Source organism: Ornithorhynchus anatinus, chromosome 2, assembly GCF_004115215.2.
Source record: "Ornithorhynchus anatinus isolate Pmale09 chromosome 2, mOrnAna1.pri.v4, whole genome shotgun sequence".
Classification (NCBI taxonomy): domain Eukaryota; kingdom Metazoa; phylum Chordata; class Mammalia; order Monotremata; family Ornithorhynchidae; genus Ornithorhynchus; species Ornithorhynchus anatinus.
The window spans coordinates 120,969,504-120,989,849 of record NC_041729.1 but is presented as its reverse complement, the minus strand read 5'-3'; positions in this window follow the sequence as shown (position 1 = coordinate 120,989,849).

Below are 20,346 nucleotides of genomic sequence, written 5' to 3'. Positions count from 1 at the left end.
ACACTTTTGTTCAGGCCACCATCCCTGCTGTTCCACAGGGCAGTGTACATTTCTCAGCTGTTCCTGGTGCTAAAATACATCAATCTGATGCACATTTGTCCAAATTATGTGATGTAGCCCAGTAAATTATTAATGATGGTTTAGTTATTTTGCTATTTTCTATTAAAAGTCCAACATAATCTGATGTAATACTATCACAGACAAGAGAAGATGATATGAAAGGATAAGGTTCTCTGAAGTTACACAAGATTCTGAAATGGAGTAAAATATATGTATATGGAAGGTATCAGTTAAAGCTCAACAGCTTAATAATTAACATTAAAATAAAGTGAGGGTTTTTTTTTACTTAATGAGGTGGATGCCAGATTCATTGGGGCTCAAACCGAATATACAATAGATTATGTAAACATAGTGCATGACAAATGGCATAACATATGGTCTTTTAATGCACTATTAAACTGCAACTGTCCTGGGTAAAAGAAATATACATAAGGACTGTCAGGAGAGCTTAAAGTAATATATCATCTTCTTATAAATAATAGTTACCTTTCACACCAAACTGCTTTCTGAGCAATAATTCAAATTGAAGGGTGTTTCAGTTGTCTGTACACCTGTAGTGTTACTACATTTTTTTCCCTAAATTCACAAAAAGAATTCACTTGCATTTAAATCATAGTACTCCATATGGAATTCAAATTCATTCATTCATTCAATTGTATTTACTGAGTGCCTACTGTGAGCAGAGAACTGGACTAACTGCTTGGAAAGTTCCATTTGGCAACAGATAGAGACAATCCCTAGAAGGATTGACTTGTGGTCACTTTCATTGATGACCTCTTTGAACTCACCTTTCCTCTATGATGAGAAGGAAAATAATAATAATAATGTTGGTATTTGTTAAGCGCTTACTATGTGCCGAGCACTGTTCTAAGCGCTGGGGTAGACATAGGGGAATCAGGTTGTCCCACGTAGGGCTCACAGTCTTAATCCCCATTTTACAGATGAGGGAACTGAGGCACAGAGAAGTTAAGTGACTTGCCCACAGTCACACAGCCAACAAGTGGCAGAGCTGGGATTCGAACTCATGAGCCCTGACTCCAAAGCCCGTGCTCTTTCCACTGAGCCACACTGCTTCTCTAAAAGGGGGAGACATCTAGAAGGGGGAGACAGACGACAAAACAAAACAAGTAAACAGGCATCATTGTGTTCTGCATGGTTTGCATAAGGAGATTATACATTTTAAAATGTGTTACAGATTTCAATTTCAACAAAACATAAGATGAAAAATGCATATTTGACGGTTTCTATTCTGTTTGTTATATTTGACTCAAACTGTTTCTATTCTACTTTTCAGTTCAAACACAAATTGTTTTAGACAATAGTCAGAATCTAATTGTAATAGCATTCATGTGACAATTTCATTTTAGTCTTGGAAAGATATATCTTTGAATGATTTTAGAAATAAAGACCAACAACAGAATATATATCTAAATGCAAAGATGATATATGTTCCCTTTTCTTTCCACTCCAGACAAGTAAGTTAATGTCTCATTAAAACAGACACTCCTTTAGCAAGCATTCTTTTTTTATTTCAAAAGTTTAAATTGTTTCTGAGCAGAACAAATTAGGGAATTCAGTCTGCCAGTAAAAGAGGCCAGAAATTGTTATCATCTATATCTCTCAAAAAGTAGAATGACATTTTAGGAAAACAAAGCTCTGTTCGAACAGAAAATGGCAAATGCATCTGTTACTCAACTCACCTGGGTTTCAATATGGCTAAACCTGAATTCCTCATTTTATCTTTTTTTAAAATGGTATTTGTTAAGCACTTACTATGTTCCAGGTACTGTAATAAACAGTTGGGTAGAAAAAGGTAATCACGTTGGACACGACCTGTCCCATATGATGCATGGTCTTAAATCCCAATTTTACCTTTCCTCCACCTAGTTTTCCCAATAGACTTGACGATACCACTAGCCTCCTCTTCTTTCCTCTGGCACTTTTCTTGACTCTTCTCTTCTTTTCAATTCCCATAAATAATCAATCAAACTAAATCCAGTTTTTTGTTTTTGGTTTTTTTTTCATAGCTCCCAGAATCCACCCCTTCTTCCTATCCAAACTACTATCAGGATGATTCAAGAACTTAACATATTCCAGTTCAACTATTGCATTCAAATTCTTTCAGATTTCTTGATTTCAATCTCTTCCTATTCCAATCCTAACCAGTGTCATTTTATAGGTTACTATCCAAAAATGAAGGACAGTCCTATATGTGGCACAGGTCCAGGAGCTAATCTGATTTTCTGGACAGAGATCCTAATGTTTGGCCAATTCCCAAGACTAGTCATTTCAGAGGTAGCTTTCATCATTGCTAGCAAAGAAAAGCTTGCAGGTTGAACAGGGAGAGGAAATGGGGGGAAGCAAGTGAAACTCCTACAGTTTTTTACAGGATTTTCTAGGGAAGCAGGAGAAAACTGCCAAAGAAGTTTGACTAAGTTCCCTCTGAGTAGGATCAGGGTCCAGCAATCCTTCTTGCCTGCCTCCCCATAAATCCCTCATTACTTTCCAATCTTATTGGAGATGGAAGCCTGTGTCCAGAAAGAGTACGAGAGTTAATTATCTAGCCTCCCCTACATAACAAAATTCTCCAATCAGAGGGCCAGGACAGGAGAATAATATCTTCTTTTCCTTTGCTTGCAATTTACTGTCAGCTTTCAAAAGACTCTGCTAGGCTGGTAAGGAGAGAAAAATGTCACTCTTTTCAACCACTCAGAATTCCCAACTATTGAATCCAGACTGCCCCCAAACCACCTGCAGTTTCTAGTACCTTTTTGCCAGAGTTTTTGCTTTTGCCATGAAAGAAGCATGGGACTGGTTGTCAGGAAACCTGGGGAGTTCCCTCTGCCATGAGAAGCAAGATACAGTGTGTACTGAATTTCCATAGTATCCACCCTTCTGGGTTGGTGCAGAGGACTCAACAGGCAGATTTCCCCATTACTCAGATCCTACCTTAGGGAACCAATCAGAAGGGATGGAATGGGTAAGATTGCAAACAAGAAGCAACATAGTCTAATGGAAAGAGCATGAACCCTGCCCCTGAAGGTCTAGTCACATACTTGATCAATAAAAGTGAAAACATTTGACATTCTCCTTACCTACTCTCAAATTCTACCCATTCACCTGCATCTTTGACTCCATCCCTTCAAACTTTACTCCAGCACTTGACCCTCCCTTCTTCCCTCACTGGGGACACGGAATATGTCTGTTTATTGTTATATTGTACTCTCCCAAGCAGTTAGTACAGTGCTCTGTGTATAGTAACCACTCAGTGAATATGATTGAATTAATGAATTCCCTCCCCGATTATGTTGGTTTTTGTTAAGCGCTTACTATGTGCAGAGCACTGTTCTAAGCACTGGGGTAGATACAGGGTAATCAGGTTGTCCCACATGAGGCTCACAATCAATTCCCCATTTTACAGATGAGGTAACTGAGGCCCAGAGAAGTGAAGTGACTTGCCCACAGTCACACAGCTAACAAGTGACAGAGCCGGGATTCAAACCCATGACCTCTGACTCCCAAGCCCGGGCTCTTTTCACTGAGCCACGCTGCTTCTCTATTACCATCTTCAACCACAAACTTTCCAGTGACTTCTACTCCAGCCCATGTAACTCATGTCCTAGCCCTCCCCATCCCAGTCTCCTCAGCACCTTCCGGTTATTGCCCCATCTCCCTCCTCCTATTCCTCTCCAAATTCCTTGTGCAAGTTGTCTACAGTGGTCCAATGTCCAGTACTCCATTACAATCCTTCTCAACTTTTCTGCTGCCTTCTACACAGTTCCCACAGCACTAATGTACATATCTATAATTTATTTAACTTAATGTCTGTCTCCTAGTCCAGACTGTAAGCTCATCGTTTTCCAGGTCTATTGTATTGATTCATTCATTCAATATTCATTCAATAATATTTATTGAGCCCTTACTATGTGCAGAGCTTGGAATATACAACTCGGCAACAGAGAGAGACAATCCCTGCCCAATAATGGGCTCACATATATTGTACTCTCCCAGGTGTTTAGTACCATGTTCTGCACACATGGTAAGACAATGAATATGACTGATTGATTCTGGACTACCCACTTGTGGATACATTATCAAACCTCAGATATACTGCCACTGCTGTTCTTGCCTGGTTATCTGCCTATCTCTCTAACCACTCACTCTCATACTCTGTCTCCTCTCTAATTCCTACCATCTAACTGTGGAGTTGCCTCAAGGCTTAGGACTGGATCCCCTTTTATTCTCCATCTCCATCCTCTCTTTTAGAGAACTCATTTTTGCTCCCATAGCTTCAACTGCAATTTCTACAAAGATTCCCAAATCTATCTTTCTGGCTCTGACATCTCTTCTTTTCTGCAATCTCTCATTTTCTCCTGCCTTCAAGACATCTCTATTTGGATATCTCCCAAAACCTCAAACTTAACATATCCACAATGCAACTCCTCTCATTTGAGGACTCTCATTTGAGGTATGAGGTCTCCAGCTCTGGCTACTTGTGCTGGATAGCATAGTTATTTCCTTTCCTTGAAAAGGAGGCTAGGAAATCTTAAAGTGCTGTTTTGTGATGAGATTCATTACCCTACTTATTATGATTATATTATTAAGGTATTTGTAAAATGTTTACTATGTGGCAAGCACTATTCTAAGCACCTGGGTAGAGACCCATTAATCAGGTTGGACACAGTCCTTGTCCCACATAAGAGTCACAGTCTAAATATGTAAGAGATTATGATTAGAAAATAATCATCAGCAGTTAACAAGCCAATCTAACCCTTGTTTGTTATTCACTTTTTTGTGCTCTTTATTTTTCTAACACAAATCCTTAATAATTTTATGTTCTTTTACATATACATTACATTTAGAGTACCCTACCCTTCTTGATCTCCCAACCTCCTGTTTCTCCCCACTTCAGTCTATATTTCACTCTGTTGCCCGGATTATCATTCTACAGAAACACTCTGGGCACGTCATCCCCTTCCTAAAAAATCTCCAGTGGTTGCCTATCAACCTTTGAATCAAGCAAAAACTCTTCGCTTTTGGCTTCAAAGCTCTCCATCATCTTGCCCCCGCCTACCTCACCTCCCTTCTCTACTTCTACAGCCCAGCCTGCACACTCCATTCCTCTGCCTCTAACCTACTAAGTGTGCCTCATTCTTGCCTTACCGGCTGTCGATCCCTTGACCACCTCCTACCTCTGGCCTGGAATGCCCTCCCTCCTCACATTGCCAAACTAGCACACTTTTCCCCTTCAAAGCCCTACTGAAAGCTCACCTCCTCCAAGAGGCCTTCCCAGACTTAACCCCCCTTTTCATCTGCTCCTCCTCCCCTCCCCATCCCCCCTACTCCCTGCCTCTGCTCTACCCCCTCCCCAACCCACAGAACTTCTGTATATATGTACATATTTATTGTTTTATTTATTTCATTAATGATGTGTATATACCTATAATTCTATTTATTTACATTGATGGTCTTGACGCCTGCCCACTTGTTTTGTTTTGTTGTCTGTCTCCCTGCTTCTAGACTTTGAGTCCACTGGGTAGGGATTGTCTCTATTTGTTACTGAACTGTACTTTCCAAGTGCTTAGTACAGTGGTCTGCAAACAGTAAGTGCTCAATAAATACGATTGAATGAATGAATCGGTAGTATTTATTGGTCACTTTTTGTGTGCAGAGTAATGTACTAAATGCTTGGGAGAGTCAGTATGTGATATCAGTAAAGTGTAGCATTCTATTCTATATATTATGAAATAAGGAGCTATTTAATTCTAAACCTTTATGGGCAGAAGTAATATTTGCTCCATATGATAACCCAATCATCTATACTTTTTGTTAAGGAAATTAAAATAATAGAATTTCTAAATGCACAACTGTTTGAAAAGAAAAAAATGCCCTTATATTTGTTGGTTAAATACTGATGTGTTCAACAAAAGCCCAAGAATTAATTCCTTGTAAAGTTTCTCTATTTCTTTCTTAGAGGCCTTATCTAGGTAATGCACCTTGCTGAATATATGGAGCTGTGCTGCTTGTAAACAAAGTATCAGTTAAAATAGCATTTTAATTGGGAGGGGGGGTGTTGAAACACAGATAACATACTTTCACTGAAGTGATGCTTTTTCTACTACCTATACAGGACTAAGAATTCCACAAAAGCATCTAGGCTTCAAATCCCCACATGTTGAAGAAACACATTTGTTTTAAATAGAATGCTTCACTCACTTTTTCTTTAGTGAAACAAGAGCTCCATGAGGGAACAATTCAGAGATTTGGGTGAAGTACAGTCAATATAGTATTATACACCCAGTTGCTGATGAAATGATTTATGTAATCCACATCTGTAGTCCAATCCTTTTTGTTCATGATTAGCATGAAGATTCTCACCTAATTTATTCAGACCTTCATCACCTCCAAGGTTTTCCACTTGAGGTTTCATATGGAGACATCCTGGAAGCTTCGGTGATTAAACTTTCAATCAAGGAAAGGTCCATCTGTTTCAGAATGTTGGCTGGACGAATGTATTTTACCTAGCTCTTCTATGAGATCTGCTTGCACTTTCCTTCAGTGTTGAATTTAAGTCTATGAAGACTCTGTGGGCAGATTTGGTCACTTACCTTGCATCCTTGAAAGCCCTTGCATCCGGCCTTCAAAGATTTATGGAAGGCACATCTCCGCCAAGAGACCTTCCCAGACTAAGTGCCATTTTTCCTCAACTCCAAGTCCATTCTGCATCACCCTGACTTGGTTCCTATTCATTTCCCCCTTCCCAGCCCCACAAAACCTATGTATATATCTGTAATTTTATTTATTTGTTTGCACTGATATCTGCCTCCCTGCCTCTAGACTGTAAGCTTGTTGTGGGCAGAGAATGTCACTGTTTATTGTTGTATTGTACTTTCCCAAGAACTTAGTACAGTGCTCTTCAGGCAGTAAGTGCTCAATAAATATGATTGAATGAATGAATGAATGAATTTCCCCATCTGCCACTCTTCCTATGCTATATAAAGGTGAAAATTGTCACTGCATTCCTTTCCCTCAAAAATGCTTACAAAATACATTTCAAATCCTGGCCATTCAAATCCTTATGGAACTGAAGCTATGAACACAATAGGAAGGAGGAATAAGCAATGAGGAATTGACATTTAGATTAGAAAATCATTTTATATCTGTTACAAAAAATTTGGAAAAACTAAAAAATAGGTGACATAAATGCATGGATAAGTTCAATTAATGATGAAGTAATTAATCAACAGTATTTAGGGACTCGGAAGGAGAGAAAATGGACAATTATTGAGATTCCATGAACAACTGAAAGGGATTTTAGTTTTTTCCCTTGTTGACAGTTCTCACACCATGAAATGAATATTCACAGTAATTTCAAAACAGATCAGTTATGTATTTGTCCTTTAATGATTTTTGTGTGCATTCCTAAATCAGAAAGAGAGATATTTATCTCCTATTGTGAGAAGAAACACAAAATAGGCTGTAATAGGTTAAGGAGAAGGGGCATTATAACCCACGTGCTATTATCCAATTAAGGTACATACATCTAGTTATAGAATAGCATTTGCTGTACATTTTCTTCAGCAGACTAATACTATAAAAAAGTGGAAATTACTGTTACCTTTCTAAATGACAGTGAAAGTCTTCAGCTCCAAATAGAAGTTGCAGTGAATAGGATGAGATACTAAATCATCAAGCAAAAGCTGAATATTTCAGGAACACGATGGATGCCAGATTTCTCCTGGGGATCAAAATACATCAAGTTCAGTGGCTGCTGTCATCAATCACATCCTAGAAACGTTTCATACTGTGCTAAAGTATGAGTGTGCAGGAAGCCCAGGGGTGGTAGGAAGTTAAAAGCGGGAGGCATTCTGTTCCCTAAGTGATATCCTGATAAGTTTACCTGACACTCAACACCTGTTCAATTGGCCAGGGGAAGTAAGGAAGGGGTAACTTAGAAGAAGGAGTGCAGCAGAATGTCCAAAGACCTTGGATGTTTTCTCTGAAAAGGTGACCTAACATTTTTATTTCCTTCCAGGCCTTTCTGAATTTAAGGCAAAGGCATTTCTCTTTGCAGACTAACATTTAAGAAAAGACAGGGTGAGTCTGTCTCTTACAAGGACTAGCTAGCTTATAATTGATTAAAAAAATAACATTTTATAACTCTAAATTTCCTTCTAAATGATTATGTATTGTGTATAGCACTCTGGGACTAAATATGCTTCATTTCAATTTTCATGTGTATATATTAAAAGAAATGGCAGTAAGATTCCTCTTTCCCTTTATTCTGCATCTGGGCATTCACAGAAGACAAAGTGTACATTTTGCTTTGGGTGAATGCAATAGACAACATTCTCTGTCTCTACTGGCTTTTCTTGGCACCAGCAAAAGCAAAGAGACCTGTCAGTATTTTAAATATACAAGTATTATGTAGCAACTTGAGCATGCCTTTTTTTCTCTTATGCAGCATTTGAAAAGAACCTCTTAGGAGCTTTTATTTCCTAATTTATTATTTTGAATATATTATAGTTATGAGATTAATTGTATTTATATAATCATTCATCATAAGGACTCAAAGTGCCTCCCAAATGTATTTTAGAAGTTTTCATTATATACAGTGGGACCAATTATCCCTCGCATAAGCATGGGCAGGTGGAAGATTTTGAAGCTACTTCAAACTAGATCATATTTTTTATCAAATGGAAAATAGTATAATGAAAATACACAGTAAAACTCTAACTTGGTATCATAGTTTAGTTCTGGTAATACTGATATAAGAAGTTCTCAATTATGAGTCAGTGAAAAATAGAAAGTTAGATTCTTGAGATCATTGATTTTTCTTCAGATTTTTTTTTGAAAAATATTTAATTTGGTTATAATTTAGGCATGAAAACATGGGAGCATCATTTTGTCTTTTGATGCTTTATTTCTGTTTAAATCTAAATTCCAGTCTTCTAATCCTCCCCTCCCTTCATAATTCCTTTGCCCTGTGTCAGCAATTCAGGGATGCTGTCATTATCAATCTATCAATAATCCACTGGTTTTATTGATTACTTACTGTCTCCAGAGTACTGTACTAGGTAGTTGGAAATGTACAATACAAGAGAGTTGATAGACATAATCCCTGCCCACAAGGAGGTCACATCTAGAGGGGAATACAGACTCTAAGCCCCAAGTGGAAGAGGAGTCTGTCCCAACTGATTAATTTGTATCTACCCCAGCACTTAGAATCTTAGAAGAGTACTTGATGCATAGTAAATGCTTAACACATTTATTATTATAATTATTATAACAAAGGACAGTCAGGAAAGATAGGACAATATAAGTATATTTACATAATTCGTGGAGCTCTGGGAGTGGAAGGGATGAATGACAATCAAGTGCTTAAAAAGTGGAGATCCAAGTGCATAGGTGTTTCAAAAGGAGGGATAATAGGGGAAATGGGGACTTAGGCAAGGAAGGTGTCTTGGAGAAGATCTAATTTTATTAGGACTTTGAAGGTGGGGAGAGTGGTGGTCTGTCAGTTATGAAAAAGTAGGGAGTTCCAAATCAGAAGGAATCAATCAATCTGTCGGTCAGTATTTATTGAGCACTTACTATGTGCAGAGCATTGTACTAAGCATTTGAGAGATTGCCAGATAAGAATGGGCAGAAATATTCCCTGCCCACAATTATCTTACAGACTAGAGGAGAAGACAGACATTAATAGAAATAGATTACAGACATACAGAAGTGCTGTGGGGCTGGGAGGAAGGATGAATAAAGGGAGCAAGTCAGGACAATGCAGGAAGGAGTGAGACGAGGTTGGTTAAGGAAGGCCCCTTAGAGGAGATGTACCTTCAAAAAGGCTTTGAAGTGGGGGAAAGTAATTGTCACATTTGAGGAGGAAAGGTATTCCAGACTAGAAACAGGATGTGGGCTAGGGTAGTCAGCAAGATAGGCAGTGAGAAGGTTAGTATTAGAGGAGCGAAGTGTGTGGGCCGGTTTGTAGTAGGAGATTAGCTAGGTGGTGTAGGAGGGGGCAAAGTGATGGGCAAGGGGTGTGCTATAGACAAGATAGAGGTCAGTGAGTAAGTAGATCATTAGAATGTTATGGATGCTGAATAGGAAAATAGCAGATAACTCTCAGGGCTCAAGACAGATTCGGTAGTTATTCTCCAATTCTATCTCCTTTTCATGACAGAGTGGGAGAGAAACTACCAATCTATTCACCAACTTCTTAAAGTTGAATTGTCCAGTAAGGTGAACAAATCATTGATTAAATTGCACTGGTATTCTTAAACATAAATGATTCTCCATTCCACTTTTTAATTTACCCCTCTACCTCCTATGTGTCTTCTTCCCTATTTATTGGGCAGCTACCATGTGCAGAACACTTACTATGATATAGGAGACTATTTTAAAGAGGATCTTACAGTCTAATGGATAAAATTAACAATCTAAGAAATCAATATTTATTATTGGATTCTAGACTCTCAACCTACTTTTCCTTACCTTCTTATCACTTTCTCCTTCTCCATTCCAGTATGCATGCTTCACTCCTCCAAAGCTAACCTCCTAATTGCTTCTCACTCTCAATTTTCCCAACAACAGTCTTTCAGAGATCCCTTTCCCCTGGATAGAACTCCCTCTCAGCTCAAATTCACTAAAAGATATCCCTTCAAATCCTCTTAACCCCACTTCTTTCAGGAGACATTCCCTGCATAAATATCACCAGCATGGCATCCCATTGCCCCTCCACTAATTATGCTTATATTTATATTGGTTATTTATCCCACTTATTGATTTAATTATTTTTTGGAGGGCATACTTTTGTTATCAATTCTATCTGTGGGTTTACCCTCTCCCTGCTGTATATGTACAATTTGTTTCTACCAGTATCCCTAATTAGAATGCAAACTCCTCAAGAATGGGAACCACAATTTATACTTCTAGTATCTGTTCCAAAAACCTGGCATGTTGTTCTGCTCCCAGTAGGCATTCAGGGAATGCCAGTGATAAAGATGGTGATGCAGGACCACTCAGAGCTCTGAAACTCTGCTAAAATTGTGGTTGGTTCTTTATTTCTCTCATCTGTCTTTGTCTCAGGTTGAGCTCGTTCTTGCAGATTTTAGTTTACATTTATTTGTCAAGTAGAGACTTATCTGGGTGAACCAATATGCCTCTAGAATTTGGTTAGTTCTATGTGAAATTTCAGTGTAATAGGGTTAGAATTAAACACTCTGGAAGTTCACTGGGGCCTAAATTAAGCAGAATGACTGTCATCATTGATCAGAATCACTGAATAATTGCTAAACTCTTCACTTCACTTAGCTTATTTAGCAAATCCCATCAAAAGTGTGTTTTAAAATAGTTTAATAGTTGTACTAGATTATATGTTAATTTAGAGAAAGCTGATGAGGCTAGAATGATTTATCAAATTCATTTGTGAATGTAAAACTTTCTCTTAGTTAAATTCCATGAGAGTTTTTGAATCAAATCAAAAATTTTTGTAAGATGAACATATACTTTGATTCATCCTAGAACCCCTGCCTACAACCACTGTATTTTTACAATCTTGGGCAGAAGAGACGGGGAATGGGGAGCAGTATTATGGTTATAACAAAACTTCAAATCTAACTCCACTTTGAGAAATGTTAACGAAATAGAAATCAAACTTGTCCAGGTTATATTTTCATTTAATTTTAAATGTATTTCTAATGAAAATAATAGCAGCATATTGATGGGAATACATATAGACATAACAAAGAATTCTTTTTTTGGAAGTTATTGCTTTAAAATCAATTATATGAGGGGAAGAAAAGCCTGAAGGTACCTACTGAGTCAACACTGTTTTATTGGCACTGGACTGTCTGTTCAACAGAAACATATTTTAGCCAAACGTCAATCATATTCTAAGAGCAGAGCTTTTTATTTGCTTTTTTTCTTAAATTATTACTTTCTTCTCAGTTTAAATGGATTGGAAAATTGAAATACTGTTTTGCATTTTTATATTCTCCTTGAGAAAATTTAGAACTAATCTAAAATAAAGCAACCAACAAATATATCAGCGTTATCCATCATTATTGACATACTCTTCAATTCCATCTGTATGCTAATATCAAGATTCGTTCCTGCAAATGTATTCTTCAAATTGAAGACCACAAAAAATGGAGTTTTGCTGAGTTTCAATGGAACAAATATGTATCATCTCAGACAAATGATGACAGTGCTTATATTTTGGGTAAGATTTGGATGAAAAACAAAACCAAAGAAATATCTTCATGAATCAAGGCTGATTGTACAAGGATTTTGATTTTGAATTAATTTTAAATGATATGGAAGGAGCTACTGCATTTAAATCACACTGTGTAGTTCATTAAGTTATTGAAAAAAATGGACTTATTTTTAAAATGTAGTGTTTATTACATCCATGGGCCTGGCATCCATTGTTTTTGCTTTTTTTTTAAAGGCAAGAAGAAAATGAAAGCTTTCAATTGTGCTGTATTTTTCCCATTTACCAAGAGTAGAATTACTTTAAATAGTACGTTTTGTGAGGTACAATTGAATCCTGCCTTAAAATAGATTTAGAATTGTGCCATAGGCCATTTTTACTGGTTCTTGAATTCTGCAGTTATACAACAATGCAGTTTTTGCTGCAGGCCTGTCATTCTCTGTACTATACCACATTCTTAGGGAGGAAGAGCCATTTGGGGTTGAGGATGAGGACGGGGGAGGTGTTATCATTGATTCTTCCTCTTCCTGCACCCAATATTTTTCTAGCATAGTTACCTCATGACCAAAGCTACTCTTAGGTTGTGGTTACCTATCAACCTTCACATGAAGTAAAAACTCCTCACTTTTGGCTTCAAAGCTCTCCATCACCTGCCTCACCTCCCTTCTCTCCTTCTACAGCCCAGCCTGCACACTCTGCTCCTCTAACGCCAACCTCCTCACTGTGCCTCATTCTCGCATGTCCCACCATCGACCCCTGTTCCACATCCTACCACTGACCTGGAACTCCCTCCCTCCTCATATCTGCCAAACTAACTCTATTCCCCTCTTCAAAGCCCTACTGAGAGCTCAACTCCTCCAGGAGGCCTTCCCAGACTGAGCCCTCCCTTTCCCTCTACCGTTCCCCCCTCCCCATTCCCCTTATTCCCTCCCTCTGCTCTACTCCCTTCCTCTCCCCACAACACTTGTGTATATTTGTATATATTATTTATTATTCTATTTTATTAATGATGTGTATATATCTATGATTCTATTCTATTTATTTTGACGGTATTGATGCCTGATTACTTGTTTTGCTGTCTGTCTCCCCCTTTTAGACTGTGAGTCCGTTGTTGGGCAGGGATTGTCTCTATCTGTTGCTGAATTGTACATTCCAAGCCCTTAGTACAGTGCTCTGCACACAGTAAGTGCTCAATAAATACAATTGAATGAATGAACTTAGATCCTAGAGAAACTAGCTTGGTGGAGAAATTTTAAAATTTTATCACTCTAATCAACCTTTTAATTCTTTCCAACTCTTTTTAGTACAGTCATTTTAAAGGCCAAAAGTCTCAGTAAAACTCAAATGTTATTGAAATTTACCATGAATTTTCCTGTCAAGATCAGAGCACTCTAAAATACATTTTCAAAAATGGTCTGAGCGCTCTATTATTCAAACAAAAGAAATCAGAAGTTCTACTTATAAGATCTCTTGTTTAATAACATTTTATTTTAGAAACAAATCTTTGTGAATCCTTCTGAAGAAGGACAAAGATTGACAGCAACATGTACTTAATTGTTCAGTGAACTTTGGTCACTACTATAATTATGTAAAAAGTATTGGCAGAAGAACAAAAAGGACACTGACTACCACACATCCAGTAGATATCTTAGAGCTTGAACTTTAATACCACCTAGGGATTCTGAATGGGTTTAAAAGATCTTGAGGTGATAGTGCAGACATTATGCAAGCAATCAACTTATAAATATAATCAAGAAACTCAATAAGAAATACAGCTAGAGAGGAAATAAAATGAAGAAAATGATGAATCCTTTGAAAAAGGAGATAAAAATTAGAGGTTTGGTGAGGGAGTTTATTGATAGCAATGGCCTATAATGCAGTCCCATGAATCAGATCTCACTGTGAGAATAGTGGCATGCTCAGTCTAACAGGGTTAACATCACTGCTGTCACTAACTTCTCCTTGCTTCCTTTCTTTAGTCCTTACCTATACAACCACTCCAAATAATCTAATTACAAACCAACTTATAAGTTTAACCATCTTTGAGGACTTCCAATAACAACCAAGGCTGTTATATGATTGCTTTTCCACCCTTGGGGTTTCTCTTTCACTGTCACAGTTTCTATATTGTAATTTCCTTATGGCCATGGAACATGTCTACTAACCAGAGTTAGTTGCATTGTACCCTCCCAATCAAGGATAATGCTTTGCACACAGTAAGCTATCAATAAATACCATTGATTGATTGATTTCATAGTAAAATACTGATAAACAATAAGGATAGTAATGTGCCTATCAACTTTGTTATTTTGTACTTTTCCAAGTGTTTAGGTGCTCTGCACACAGTAAGCACTCAACAAGTATGATTGATTGATTGATTGATAGGATGTAATCTCTTCCTATTGGCTGGAAGTTAAAAACAGGTAAAGGTACTCGTATGCCTAAAATGTCATGCAAAATTATTGTTGGATAATCAGCACACCTTGGGCTCACATAAGGAATACATTTAGGGGATGGGTTCAAAATGAACTGGTATTTCATTATTACTTACATACACTGGACAATATGTTATGTAGGGTCCCACCTGTCAAAAACTACATAATTCTTTGATATTTTAAAATCTTTTATGTAGGATCATGACTACTAATTCTATTATACTCTTCTAAGATCTTATTATAGTGCACTGTACAAAGTCAGTGCTTGATAAATACTATTGTTGATTGATTGAATTGCTTTATTCACACAACCCTGTTTTTAACTCCTCCTTAGATCTGTGCCCCTTTACTTCAATTTCCTTGAAGCTCCTTTAAACTGCTCTCCACATGATTCCTCTTGGTTTTCCTCTCCACTCTTTTCCTCCACTGGTCTGGTTCATGGACTATAACCCCAACCCACATGGCTATTTTTTAGACTGGTCAATCAGTCAGTTGTATTTATTGAGTGCTTATTGTGTGCAGGGCATTGTACTAAGAGCTTGTAAGAGTACAATATAACAGATTCATTTCCTGCCCACAATATGTTTACAGTCTTGAGGATGAGTTAACAGTTTAGAGGACAAACTTTCAGTCTTAGAGGGCTATCGTGCTTGTATATTCCCAGCAATGTGGTTCGATTATTGTACCCAGTCCCCAAAGTTATAGAAATAGTAGTAGTAATAGTAGTACAAGTTTAAAGCATCTTTTACCATTTGCAAAACACTCAAAACCTCCCAATATATGAAGATCTGGCACTTGCAGAAATTACTGGGGAATTCACTGCAGCAGTCAGAATCATGTAATCCAGAAAGGCGCCTGGACCTGATGGCATACCTGCTAGATGTACAGGCACATAGGCAGCAACCTGCATAAACACCTGAATAAGATATTTCTCAACATGTGGACCACTGAGGAAAAACACAGGATTTCAAAGATGCCATCATCATCACCATCTTCAAGAAGAATGGTTACAGATAGGCATGGTCTGGGAAGCAGCATGACCTAATGGAAAGGACAGGACATGAAATTCAGGATCTCTGGGTTCTTAATCTGGGCTCCACCCGATATCTGCTATGCGAACTTGGCCAAATCCTTTAATTTATCTGTGCCTCAATTTTCCTATCTATAAAATGTGGATTAAATACCTACTCATTTTAACCCTTAGACTGTGAGTCCTCCCACCATATGAGGCAGTTACTGTATATGATCAGATTGTATTGTGTCCACTCCAGTGCTTAACACAGGTTGGCACATAGTAAACATTTAACAAGTGCTACAATTATCATTATTGCAGCAGTTATTGACAATGAAGTAAATTGATAAGAAGGTAGATAGAAAGTTATATTCATTAATGTATAATTGTATGCATATACATACTAATGTAATAGTAATGGAATTTATTGGGAGCCCACTTACTGTTGTTGGATAAGAACATCATGAGCTATGCCATCAGTCCTCAAGGAATTTTCTCTTTAATGGGAGAAAAGATAAAAATATTCACAAGTATTAAGTGGCAACTTCAGTGATCAAGAAACCAATTCCTACTTGTGAAGGACTTTTCTGGCCAGTAGTATTGAATTGTTTGTCATTAGTGGGCAATTAGGGGGCAATCATTTTGTCCCCTCCTCCCTTATCTCCCTGATTTCCTACAAGCAAGCCAACACAATTTGCTGTTTTCATGCCATCCTACTCCTTATACCTCAGTCTTGTCTATCTTGCTTCCACCTCTATGTCTATGTCCCACCTCTAGTCTGGAATGCCCTTCTTCTTCATATAAGACAGATCATGACTCTCTCCACTCTCAAAACCTTATTAAAAGCACATCTTCTCCAAGAGGTCTTCCCCAGCTAATCCTTCATTTCCTTTTCTCCCACTACATTCTGTCGCCCTTGCACTTGAATTTGCAGTCTTTTTTCATGCCTTCCTCACCCCACAGTACTTGTGTATGTATCATATTTTATTTATTTATATTAATGTTTATCTCCCACTCCAGACTGTGAGCTCTTTGTGGGCAGGGAAATGTGTCTACAAACTCTGTTATACTATACTCTCCCAAATGCTTAATACAGTGCTCTGTACACAATAAATGCTCCATAGATACAATTTATTTATTTATCGATTGATTTTGTTAGTAGTATGAGCAGTTATCTATATTCTTTTGTTCTATACCTTGGAATTCAATATGTCTTTCAAGAGGGTTGGTGACTACTTGGGTCTAGCCTGTGGCCAGAGAAAAGTGTACCTTGGGCAACTGCTGGTCCTTCTCTGGTTGGTACAGGCTTTAGGGTGAGACATTCACATCTGCTGTATTTTTCTCTGTTGTGGTCTTTGAGAATCAGATGTGCCCCATGGCCATGAAACAGAATTGCTGTGCCTTTGTAGCTGCAAACACTACTGTGCTCCCAATTGGCCTGTCCAAAGTATTATAAACAAACAGACATAGAATGTGGAAGTACCATTTATATGTATAAAAGTTGTAGAATAAAAAGGATTTATGAATGTGGTATCAACATGGACTTTAACACACACATAACAACACACTCAACCCAACACCATCTTTGGCCAGAAGATCCCTAATCCTTCCACAACTAAAGAGCCACTTGGCAGCTGTGTGACTTTGGGCAAGTCACTTAACTTCTCGGTGCCTCAGTTACCCCATCTGTAAAATGGGGATTAAAACTGTGAGCCCCACGTGGGACAACCTGATTCCCTTGTGTCTACTCCAGCGCTTAGAACAGTGCTCGGCACATAGTAAGCGCTTAACAAATACCAAATACCACAAACAGAAAAACAATAACCACACAATTCAAAGATCAAAATAGTTTATTCTGCTGCCCTCCTTCTGCCTAGATCTGGGTTTGAAACCAAGGAGAGCACCCGAGGCCTTCTTAGGGGTTAATGACCTGGCCTTTTGATTGTATATGAAAATTATATAATCAGAATAAATAATTTCACAATTGATTATAATGATAATATAATCATATTTGTTAAGCACTTACTATATGCCAAGCACTGTTCTAAGCACTGGGGCATTCATTCATTCATTCAAGCGTATTCACTGAGTGCTTATTATGTGCAGAGCACTGTACTAAGCGCTTGGAATGTACAATTCGGTACAAATCAGGTTGTCCTACATGGGGCTCACAGTTTTAATTCCCATTTTTATAGATGAGATAACTGAGGCACATAGAAGTTACATGACTTGCCCAATGTCACACAGCAGACAAGTGATAGAGCAGGGATTAGAACCTACTTCCTCTGACATTGTTGGGCAGGGATTGTTTCTATTGTCTTTATCTATGTCCTCTGCCTCCCAAGCCCATACTCCTGTCACTAGGCAACGCTGCTTCTCTATGCTTTTCTTCTCTATGCTGCTTTTCTATGATTATTCATACCTACAAAAAGTGCTGAGGAATAATACATGTAATTGGTGTATACTAGAGGCTGTTGTTGGGTTGATATGACTCAGTGTGTGGGAATTAATGAGGGAAATCCTATTGGAGGAGACTGGATTTTAAGAGGACTTAGAATGCAGGTAGACTTGTGGTCTGGCAGATTTCAAAGAGGAAGCTATCGGTATGGCAGAAACAGGTGAAGCAGGCAAGGGTAGGAATCAGGAAGATAGTGAAAAATAAATGAAATAAAGGCTTACTTGGATAACTGGAAAGAAAAATAAATGGTATAAAGGCTTACTTGAGCAATTGGGGTAATGGCTGTGTAAAGTTACGCCTAGCAAGCGTTGACAGAATGTAAAAGACACATCTCTGGCACACACCTATTAGGGTATATATTTTCCCTTTTCACAATTTGAAACTAAGTGCTCTAGATTATAAGAAAGTCCAACTTGGTATTATGTTAGGGAAGAAATGCTAGTTAGAAATTCAAAGTTCACACCAACTATGAGTTCACAAAAGATGTCCAACTATACAGTTGTGGGTAAAGTGGGGATAAAATGGAGATTCTCTGTGAGAGTCATGCATGGCTGCAATCTCAACATCAGTAGAGTCATCTTCAAACTGAGGGAACAGTCTTTCCCTCTACAGTGATATAGTTGTATTCCTGAAAAGCCAAAGGATTAAAAAAAAATGCATTGTGTCAAATGATGCTTCAAAAATAAACTTGAGGCAATGGGGAAAATGGTTTGAAAACAATTGAAAATTTGAAGATGGAGTTACTGGCTGTATGTAGACTTTTCATTCATTCAATCATATTTATGACAGCTTACTTTGTGCAGAGCACTGTACTAAGCACTTGGAATGTACAGTTTGGCAATAGAAACAATCCCTGCCCAACAACATGCTCACAGTCTAAAAGGGGGAGACAGGAAAACAAAACAAGCAGTCAGGCATCAATACCATTAAAATTGATAAATAGAATCATAGCTATATACACATCATTAATAAAACAGAGTAATAAATAATATATACAAATATACACAAGTGCTGTGGGGAGGGGGAGTAGAGCAGAGGGAGAGAGTAGGGGCAATGGGGAGGAAAAGAAGGGCAGAGGGAAAAGGGGGGCTCAATCTGGGAAGTCTCCTGGAGGAGGTGAGCTCTCGTTAGGGCTTTGAAGAAAGAGAGTTAGTTTGGCGGATATGAGGAGGGAGGGCATTCCAGGTCAGTGGTAGGATGTGGGCCAGGGGTTGATGGCAGGCTGGTGAGAACAAGGCACAGTGAGGAGGTTAGTGGCAGAAAAGCAGAGTGTGCAGGCTGGGCTGTAAAAGGAGAGAAGGGAGGTGAGGTAGGAGAGGGCCAGGTGATGGAGAGCTCTGAAGCCAAGAGTGAGGAGTTTTTGTTTCATGCGAAGGTTGATAGGCAACCACTGGAGGTTTTTGAAGAAGGGAGTTACATGCCCAGAGCATTTCAGTAGGAATATGATCTGGGCAGTGGAGTGAATTATAGATTGAAGCGGGGAGAGACAGGAAGAAGGGAGATCAGAGAGAAGACTGATGCAATAATCCAGTCGGGATAGTATGAGAGATTGTACCAGTAAGGTAGCAGTTTGGATGGAGAGGAATGGGTGGATCTTGGTGATGTTATGAAGGTTTTGGTGACAGACTGGATGTGTTGGGTGAATAATAATGTTGATATTTGTAAAGTGCTTACTATGTGCAGAGCACTGTTCTAAGCACTGGGGTAGATACAGGGTAATCAGGTTGTCTCACATGAGGCTCACAGTTAATCCCCAGTTTACAGATGAGGTACCTGAGGCACTGAGAAGTTAAGTGACTTGCCCACAGTCACACAGCTGACAAGTGGCAAAGCCTGGATTTGAACCCATGACCTCTCACTCCAAAGCCCAGGCTCTTTCCACTAAGCCACGCTGTGAATGAGAAAGTTGACTCAAGGATGACATCAAGGTTGTGGACTTTTGAGATGGGAAGGATGCTAATGCCATCCACAGTAATGGGAAAGTCAGGGAGAGGACAGGGATTGGGCTCAGTCTTGGACATACTGAGTTTTAGGTGGTGGGCAGACATCCAGGTGGAGATGTCCTGAAGGCCGGGGGAGATACGAGCCTGGAGGGAGGGAAAGAGTAGAAGGGAGGAGATGTAGATTTGGGTGTTATCTGCCTAGAGATGATAGTTGAAGCCATGGGAGC